General features: G+C 37.0%; 1 pseudogene; it reads right to left on the reverse strand.

Moving 5' to 3' along the window:
- Positions 1 to 7017: 7017 nt before the first annotated feature.
- LOC111549370 lies at positions 7018 to 7092 on the reverse strand (annotated as a pseudogene).
- Between the last annotated feature and the right edge of the window lie 3314 nt (positions 7093 to 10406).

Below are 10406 nucleotides of genomic sequence, written 5' to 3' on the forward strand. Positions count from 1 at the left end.
GAAGGAAGGAAGGAAGGAAGGAAGGAAGGAAGGAAGGAAGGAAGGAAGGAAGGAAAGAAGGAAGGAAGGAAGGGGAAAATTGTCTCTCTGCTCCAGGTTTTATTCATGTATAACCATTGAATTCACCACTCAATAGGAAGAATAACAAAAAGGTTGAAGCTCTTTAATCTCCTATGCTTTTTAAGTATAAAATTTCAGCTAATGAGGAGTGCATGATGAAAGCCATCTATACTAGAAATGGAGGGAAGGGGTAGCTCCAACTGTCTCAAATACCCAGAGAACATTCTAATGTGTTTAGATTGGTCTGGGGAATCATTTATAAATCCTTCTGGTTTTAAACATTTTGAATCTTTCTTAGATATGTATTTTTAAAAGTATTTCTTCTACCATTTTTCTGTGTCAAAGTCTATGGAAATACACTAAGATAAAGAATCATCAAAACTCACTAACTTATGTTTTCATGTGTTTTATGTATAAGGATATGTTTTAGGTTCTACATAAAGCATATTAAGGTATGCCCAGAAAATAAAATCATGTCCCCCATATTTTGTTGAGAAACAATGATGGTTAGGTTACAGCCAAATTTTTTTGCTCATCACAAGGTCTGAAATACAGCTTTGATTTCCTTTGTTGGAGTAGAATGTATAACCTTTCTAAATTTATTTTTATTTTCCTACATATTATTTGCCTTGATACTGATGTATGGGGTATACTAGTCAAGATAAATTTTTCTTCTTTCCTTTCCTAATTCATTCAAACCTTTGATTTATGAGAAGAATCAATATTGTATCAAATGCTGATGCGTTCATAAATATTTTTATCATTGAATTTCAAAAAGCACATATAATAGTTACATAACTCATATTCCCTTTCATGTGTCATCTTTGGAGCCTATAGTTAATAATAATAACACTAAAAACAATGGATTTAGATTGAGTAGTTACCTGTACATGGGTCAATTCATTGAGTCATTAAATATTTACTACCACCTCAAAGAGAGTAAACAGCCTCGTGGGAGAGACAGGCACAGAGGCATGCTGGAGCTGGCTCAAGCTGACTCTCTTTGGCTCCCAAGAGCCAATTCTCTGCATCTCTTCTCAATTCCACTTCATTGACACCAAGTTAGTAGCTTGAAATCAGCCATGGTGAGAGTATTGATACCATAGAAGTTGGCAAACACTGTAAATTTGTGCTTTTTGTTAAACATTTACCAGGCACCACTGCAATACATAGATGTGCTTTACAGTGTGATGTCTTAAGAAACAAGAGAGATAATAAAAGCACCAAGAAGGGGTGCTGAACACAGTTAGAAGGATCAATGAAACCTTCCCTTTTGGGACTAACCTCCAATGTCACCTCCTCTGAGAGGCCTTTCAATACAACCTTCCTGAAAAAACCCTGCTCCCAGGCACGCTGTCATACTGCACTGTGCATTTATTTCAGAAAATCTGCCACAGTTGATGATTAACTGACTTATTTTTACTTGTTTATCTGTCTCCCTTTCTGGGATGTAAACTCTTCAATGGCATGGTTCTTATCTGCCTTGTCTCCCTCGCTATTAAAAGGCACTCAAAGTATTTTTTAAAGTTAGTGGTAGAGTAGTAGTAGGGTCTCAAAGGATGAGAAGAATTTGGCTAGGCAAAGAACTAAAGGTAGAACATCCTGAGCAGACAGAAATACAAAGAGTGTGGCAGCCAGAGTAGGATAGTGTGTGCATAAAACTTAACGTCCAAATTAAGGAGTGTTCTCTAGATGGAATCATGTGAGCCACAGGGCCACTGAAGGCCACTGTTCAAACTCCTATTTACCAAGGGATGAGCAGGAGCATGGCTAACTCCAAATTGGCACAGATGTGGTTTTAAGTCAGGAAAAAAGAAAACTAACAAAACATCTCTCTCCTATCTGATTGGTAAACTGACATTCCTTTTCCTCAGTAAAAGGGATTAGTCCCTAAAAAGCATTGCTGAATCTCCCCAATTCAGCGTATTCAAAGTGTGAAGAATTTAGTAGCATTTACATTGAAACAAATAAATAAGGCAATGGGGATATGTTGGTTTCTACCATGTGCATTATTGAAGTCCTTCTGCAGATAATTGTGGTCTCTTGACAATACTGCATGTATTAGAGTGTCTGAGAAATGTATTAAAAGGGTTTTCTGTTCGGTAAGGAAGGAGGGTATTCAATACCTAAGGAGATAAACTAATTCGAGTACAGGTATTGAGTCTGCATAAAGCATTGAGCCAATGCCCTCTCCCACTTCTCTGACATGCTCACAATCTATTAGATGAGGCAATAGGATCTCCAATGGGATGAAGAAAGGATCAAATGATGGAATGACTAATTCTGCCGGGTGAAATTCAGCAAGGTTTCAGGGGAAGGTAATGTTTGGGTTGGCCTTAGGAGATGAGTAGAACTCGAGCAGACAAAGTCTCAGCGGAGGAGGCACTTCAACAGGGAGAACATGCTGATCCAAACCACAGAGGCCTGAAGTCAGGGTGTAGATATATCTGAAGGCTCATGGAACTGCCACACATAGAACAACTTACACAACTCTGAGCAGAACACCTGCCAATGTGCTTTTGCAAAACAACATTCTAATTTTACTTTGGTTTTCATAATGGCAAAGTGATTCATTAGTTCCTATTACACATTGCAATTTCAAAATGATAAAACACTGAGAGTCCTTTCTTAATTATGAAAGTTCAAAAAAGGGGAACTTAAGCCAAATCTACTATTTCCACTCAGCAAATATGTGGCCACAAGAGGTACTTGACCAGCCTGCACACAACTCCTATTAAGTCTTATCCGTACAAGCCTAATGATAAGATAATATCTTTGCTTTGTACACACAGTGGAGCCTCATATGCATACCATAATTGACTATACAGGGTTAGAGAGACCCCAAGTCAAATTATGTCACGGCCACAGCATAATGAACTATATTCATTAAAGCACAATCAGGCCAGGCTCACACCTGTAATCCCAGAACTTTGGGGGCCAAAGCGGGTGGATAACCTGAGGCCAGGTGTGGGAGACCAGCCTGGCCAACTTGGTGAAACCCTCTCTACTAAAAATACAAAAATTTGTGGGACATGATGGTACTTGCTTGTAATCCCAGCTACTCGAGAGGCTGAGGCACGAAAATTGCTTGAACCCGGGAGGCAAAGGTTGCAGTAAGCTGAGATTGCACCCCTGCACTCCAGCCTGGGTGATAGAGTGAGGCTCCACCTCAATAAATAAATAAATATATAAAAGCATAATTCAGGTAAAACTCACTTGAAGAGAACTTAAAATGTAAAAATAACTGATTTCCAAAAAGGACATACAAAGGCAATTGTTTTACGCTTATTTCACCATTGCTTTCATGTAAATAGTGAGTCTTATATATATATATATACACACACACATACACACACACATACACACACACATTAAGTTCTAGGGCACATGTGCACAATGTGCAGGTTTGTTACATATGTATACGTGTGCCATGTTGGTGTGCTGCACCCATTAACTCGTCATTTACATTGGGTATATCTCCTAATGCTATCCCTCCCCCTCCTACCACCCCACGACAGGCCCCAGTGTATGATGTTCCCCTTCCTGAGTCCAAGTGTTCTCATTGTTCAGTTCCCACTTATGAGTGAGAACATGCAGTGTTTGGTTTCCTGTTCTTGTGACAGTTTACTGAGAATGATGGTTTCCAGCTTCATCCATGTCCATACAAAGGCTGCACAGTATTTTTTATGGCTGCATAGTATTCCATGGTATATATGTGCCACATTTTCTTAATCCAGTCTGTCATTGATGGACATTTGTGTTGGTTCCAAGTCTTTGCTATTGTGAAGAGTGCCACAATAAACATACGTGTGCATGTGTCTTTATAGCAGCATGATTTATAATCCTTTGGGTGTATATCCAGTAACGTGATGGCTGGGTCAAATGGTATTTCTAGATCTAGATCCTTGAGGAATCGCCACACTGTCTTCCACAATGGTTGAACTAGTTTACAGTCCCACCAACAGTGTAAAAGTGTTCCTATTTCTCCACATTCTCTCCAGCACCTGTTGTTTCCTGACAACCCCATCAAAAAGTGGGCAAAGGATATGAACAGACACTTCTCAAAAGAAGTGTCTCAAAAGAAGACATTTATGCAGCCAACAGACACATGAAAAAATGCTCATCATCACTAGCCATCAGAGAAATGCAAATCAAAACCACAATGAGATACCATCTCACACCAGTTAGAATGGCGATCATTAAATAGTGAGTTTTAAAATGACAATTTATCAAAAGCTATTTTCATCAGAAATATATTTTGTGTGTAAAGAAAAGTACCCCAAAGGCTGCTTGATGGCCAGGAACAGAGACTGATTCTAGCTGGCTTAAGCTGAAACAGAAATTCTTGTACAAATATTATCAGAGAAAGATAGTGTGTGCACAAAACATATAGTCCAAATACCACTAAATAAAAGATAAAGCTGGAAATAGAGTTCAAAAAAATCTGTGCCTCTCCCAACCCAGAAAAAAAGGGCAGCTCTTGGAATCCAGATAGAACTGATAGAAAGTGCCTCTTTGATCACTTTTCTGATCTTTTTCACTCAGCTCAAGCTTCAAATTCCCAGGATAAAAGGACCAATCTGGAAAAAGTATCCAGAGACAATCACGCACCTTCAATTACAGTCCCATGAAAGCTACACGGGTTCATGGAGAATGGTTTCCTCAAAGGAAACTGGTGCTTTTATCAAAGAGGGTAGAATGGGTTGGGCATAGTGGTTCATGCCAGTAATCTCAGCACTTTGGGAAGCCAAGGTGAAAGGATCCATTGAGGCCAGGAATTTCAGACCAGCCAGGGCAACATAACAAGACCCTGTCTCTAGAATAAATAAAAACAACAACAACAAAAAAGTTGAGCATGGTGACACACGCCCATAGTCTTAGCTGCTCAGGAGACTGGGACAAAAGGATCACTTGAGCTCTGAGCAACAGAGCAGGACCCTGTCTCAGGAAAAAAAAAAAAAAAAAAAAGACTGTAAGAAGGTAGAATGAATACCAAGTAGCCAGAAGACGAGGAATAGCCATTCTAACACCTAACCTGAGGGTGCTCTGCCTGTGATTAGTCCTGACTCACTCTACCAGTGTGATACAGTTGAGAGTTTTGTCTTTCTCCTGATCTAGCCTTTCCCTGACCCTTTTTGTTCTGAAGAGGTCAGTAGCAACTTCTAAAATCTGTTTGTGGAGGGAATTTTAAAATACACACCGGTTGGTTACTTGGTGTTTCCATGTGATACATTTTACATACTCAACAATTTACTTATCCCTCCACACATAGCAATATGAGTGTTATCTAACCACTAGGAATTTTTCTCCTTTAAGTTTATAGTCACATGCTAGTGAGATAATTTAAATATGTCCACAGAATACAGAATATTTTTAAAATAAGTTTTTTAAAGCTTAAAAGGAAAAAGGCTAATTAAAAAAAGACTTTAGGTCTTTGGTACCAAACATTCTATTAAGCAGATATTTTTCGTGTAAGTTACTTAAGTACACAGTTGAGCACTGTGTAAACACATCTCAACTCTCTATATAAACTTACGGAGCTGTTAAATAAAAAACCTATAGTACGTAAAATATGTTGCATTTTTCCATAGAAAAAAAAGGAGTTCTGTCAACATGTCCAACCAAGCAATGTAGAATGACTTCAGCTACAAATATCTAGAAATGCTGAGTAAAACAGGATAAAAAAAGAATTCTTTTTTAAATGCCCATGAGAAATAATGGGGAATTCCAAGAATACGGAAATGACCAGGTTCCAGAAAGGCAGAGGATGTCCAAATGGATGCAGCAGTGGCCCTGGGATGGGAGGAGCAGAGGGGCCCAGATGATGCTGGGAAATAGGCTCTAACACCTACACTAGGACAAGATACAAGGGTGGGCCATGCAAAGAGGACAGTGGCGGCTAAGACCTCTACATCAAGCTGGAGTCCTATAGCGCTACAAGCTCAGTATAAAGGAACTGTACAAAGTCCACCTACCCACCAGGGAAACAGCAATGAGGCTTGCCTCAGCCCTAAAAGCAGGGTGGGAAAGGAAAGTTTCCCACGAGAAAATGAAGCCCCAAGCCGATGCCAATCCTAGGCTTGGAGGCTGAATTTGCTCTTTCCTTGTGATATGGGATTTACCCAGTTTGAGGCTGACATAGATGTTGCTCCTGGGCTGGTTGCCCAGGGCTCCTTGAAGAAGAAAATCCAAAATATCTCTAGAAGGATATTCCACAGGAAATGCTACGGGGATTACCACAGAGGAAAAAAAATTTGCCAAAGATCAGGTTATAATTTTTTTTTTAATTATATAATATACGAGGTAAAGAGCCAACATGAGTGAGGATCCAAAGCTCTCTCAGGATCCAAAGGTCTCTGCCATAGAAAAACAGATATCATTTCCAAATTATTTTATTTATTTTATTTGTATTATATTTTTAGAGACGGAGTCTTACTCTGTCGCCCAGGCTGTAGGTACAGTGGTGCGACCACAGCCCACTGCAGCCTTGACCTCCTGAGCCCAAGGGATCATCCTGTCTCAGCTCCCAAGTAGCTTAGAGTACAGGTACATGCCACCATGCCCAGTTTCAAATAATTTTATATTATCTGCAAGCTAGTAGAAAATAAATATTAAAATGATTAAAGAGATTAAAGAAGGAATAAAATTCATAATGAAGGAATAAGACATTATGACAAAAGAACACACACAATTTTTAAAAGAACCAAATGGAAATCTGCAAATAAAAGATAGAATCTGAAAAATTAATGGATTGGTTAAATAACAGATTGGACTCTGATGAAGAGAAAATTACCTAACTGGAAGAAAAATCCCAGCATATTACTTTGAATGTAGCATGGAGAGACTTTTTTAAATGTAAAAAACATAAAAGGTAGAAAGTAAGCAAAATGAAAGATGTGTGCATAGGAGCGAAGAGAAAACTTCCCTTTAGAAGTTTTGCTGAAAAATCAACTAGAAAAAGGCAGATTGTTTATTTTATTTTATTTTATTTTATTTGCCTGCTAGACAAATTCTAAAAGAGTTCTAACACTGCCAAAAGGCAGGTTAATAGGAGAAAGGTATACAAGTGTATTAACATGCACAGGAGACGTACAGAGATCTGAAAAGCAAGATGCTTGATGCTTTTATACCATCTTGAGGTTACAGAAATAACAGGGGCTCAGAGAATGGCCCAGAACAGGTTTTGATGGTAAATCAGGTTATGATGGCAAGACCAGGTTAAGGGAGGAATAGAGAGGAAGCTGGTAGTAAAGGTGGTCTTGTTACGTAGCGGAAACCTCACAGGTGGCAGCCCTCGGAGAGAATAGGTAGTTAAGTGTTTCTTTTAGGCCCTTAAAGATGTCAAACTCTCAGTTAATTTTTCCTAAATTGGACAAGGAAGAGCCTCAGAGAAAGCCTGGCTTTGTCAATGCAGATTTTCTCTACAGAAGCAAATCTCCCTACAAAAGACAGCTTTTCAGCTAGTCTGATAGTTCCAGTCCTTCTGCACAGCCATCTTGAAATATATAAAAGAATTATATTTGGGGGGTGAAATATTTTAGCTTCCTTCCAGTGAAAGGTCCAAGATACACCTATTTAATAGGATTTCTAGAAAGGTTCACAGAGAAAATAAAGAAAATTCAAAGAGGTGACATCTGGAATTGACACAAATCCTCACATCGAAGAGGGTGCGCAAAGAAGCCAAAAAAGGAAAAATAGAAATAAATCTGCACTTAAATGCATCAAAGCAAAACTGTGTAGCATCAAAAAGAGAATATCTTAAGATCAGTGGAAAATAAAAAACGGAATAACTGGACTTACAGCAGACTTCTCAAAAGCAACAACAGAGGCCAGAGGAAAATGAAATCATATCTTCAAGTGCTAAGGGAAAATAATTTCAACCTAGAATCCTTTATCAAGCTAAGTTGTCATACAAGAATGAAAGCAAAGTAAAAATAAATGTTGAAATCAACAAAGAATAAGAAATGTCAAACACAGGCCCTGATAAGATCAAAGAAAATTAAATTGAAGAAAGAAGGGCAACAAAAAGACTATTAAACAAAAAAGTTGATAAGTATGTTCGGGCATGGTGGTGTGCTCCTGTAGTCCCAGCTACTTTGGAAGCTGAGGCAGAAGGACTACTGTAGCCCAGAAGTTCAAGGCTGCAGTGAGCTATAATTGAGTCACTGCACTCCAGCACTCCAGTCTTGGCAACTGAGTGAGACCTCATTAAAAAAAAAAAAAAAAAAAGTGTAAATAAAAATATACATTGAATGTAAAAAACTTCTAATATTTCCTTTGAAGAGTTTAAAAATAAGGTAGAGCTGAAATGTCAGTGTGGAAAAGTATGACTGCTTACAGTTAAAACGTACTAAGGTCTTTTTCTTGTTCAGAAGGATTCACTTTACACCGTGTAAGTCAAGTATGTGTGTCAAAAGTGTACAGGTAATCACTAAAAAAAATAGACTGCAAAAGAATGTAAAACTTCTAAATCAGTATTAAAAAACATAAAAATTTGATCAACTCAAAGAAAGGAGAGAAAAGGAAATAAAAACGTAAGATATATTATATATATATATTTTTTTTCCATAGCTTATTGGGGAACAATACAACTAACTATCTACTAAACCAAAGAGCCTCTCTGATTAGATTAAAAATAAACAGACAAAATAATAATCCAGGTGAATGCTTCTTATAGGAGACCTACCTAGAACACAATGACACTGAAAGGCAGAAAAAATGAAAATATATATATAGATGGTCCCTGAGTTACAATGGTTCAACTTATGGTTGTTTGACTTTACTATGGTGTGAAAGCAATATATATTCATTAGGCACTCCATTTATTAGAAACCGTACTTCAAGTACTCATGCAACCATTTTGTTTTTCACTTTCAGTATAGTATGTAATAAATTACATGAGATATTCAATACTTTACCATAAAATAGGCTTTGCATTAGATAATTTTGCTAAACTGTAGGCTAATGTAAGTGTTCTGAGCATGTTTAAGGTAGACTAGGCTAAGCAATGATGTTCATTATGTTAGGTATATTAAATACATTTTTGACATGATGTTCTCAACTTATGATGGGTTTCTCAGAATGTAACCCCATTGTAAGTCAAGGAACATCTGAATACCAGGCAAATTATAAACAAATGAAAGCTTGTATATTGACATACATAGTAGACAAAACAGACTTCAAGTATTTTGAGGAATAATAAAGGCTATTAACTAAAATTAAAAAGAAAATTCTCCAGGAAAATAGCATAATCCTATGCCTTTTTACCCCCACAACATTATAGCTCCAAAACATACAAAACAAAAATTTAAATACAAGGAGAAATTGACAAATACATATCTACAGTGGAATATTTTAATGTCTTTCTCAGAAATGGATATATCAAAGAAATAAAAACTTAATAAGTATATAGATAATTTGAAAAATGCAATGAATATTATTAAGCTAATGGAAATATATGGAATCTTATCCCAACAATTTGATTATAAATATTGATTTTCAAGCACAAATAAAAGTACAAAAGTTACCAAGGCAACAAATCAAATCTCAAGAAATATCAGAGAACTGGTATCACATGAACTGTATTCTCTGACCAACATCAACCCAAAACACTGCCCAAAAGATCCCAGGCATCTGGAAAATTTTTAATTTCCAAAATAATTCATGAGCCAAAGAATAATTCTAATGGAAAGTTAAATTTTAAAGAAATGGTCAATAGTAAACATTAAGCTTGGGTTATATCTGAAATTTTTTTTAAGAAAGAGAGGGAGAGGTCTGAAATGAATATCATAAAACATAGTTTTTAAAGCTGGATGCTATATATAAAAATGCTATTATATTATTTTCTGTACACTTCAAACAGTTTATAATTATTGTAAGTTTAAAAATGAAGCTACTTATTCTGCTTCATATAAATGTTATTTGTATCTCAATCACTGGAGGAATGGTAAATATTTGTTTTGTATTTGTTTTCCATATGGGATAGACAGGAATTTAAACAAAATGCTTCTATCAGTGAACACACGGCTTCAACCAATATGGGGCAACTGATTTTCCTTAATCTCCAGGTCCCATTGTACTAAAGGCTAAAGGTCAGATGTTCCCAGCCCGGCCTCTAGGGTCACCTACAAGTCTGTCAAAAATACCTCCTGCTGGTGACCAGAAAGGCTGCAAAGCTGGTCATTTTTAAAAAGAACATATTGCAAAGATCACCCACATAGAAAATCAACCTTGGGGGCAAGCCTCATGGTTGACAACATTTATATTGACCCCACTTAAAGTATTTTATTACATACTTCTGATAAAAAAGCAAAATCTGCCTATGAGTTGGAGTTTTAGTAAACATC

This window comes from Piliocolobus tephrosceles, chromosome 11 (genome assembly GCF_002776525.5).
Source record: "Piliocolobus tephrosceles isolate RC106 chromosome 11, ASM277652v3, whole genome shotgun sequence".
Lineage (NCBI taxonomy): Eukaryota > Metazoa > Chordata > Mammalia > Primates > Cercopithecidae > Piliocolobus > Piliocolobus tephrosceles.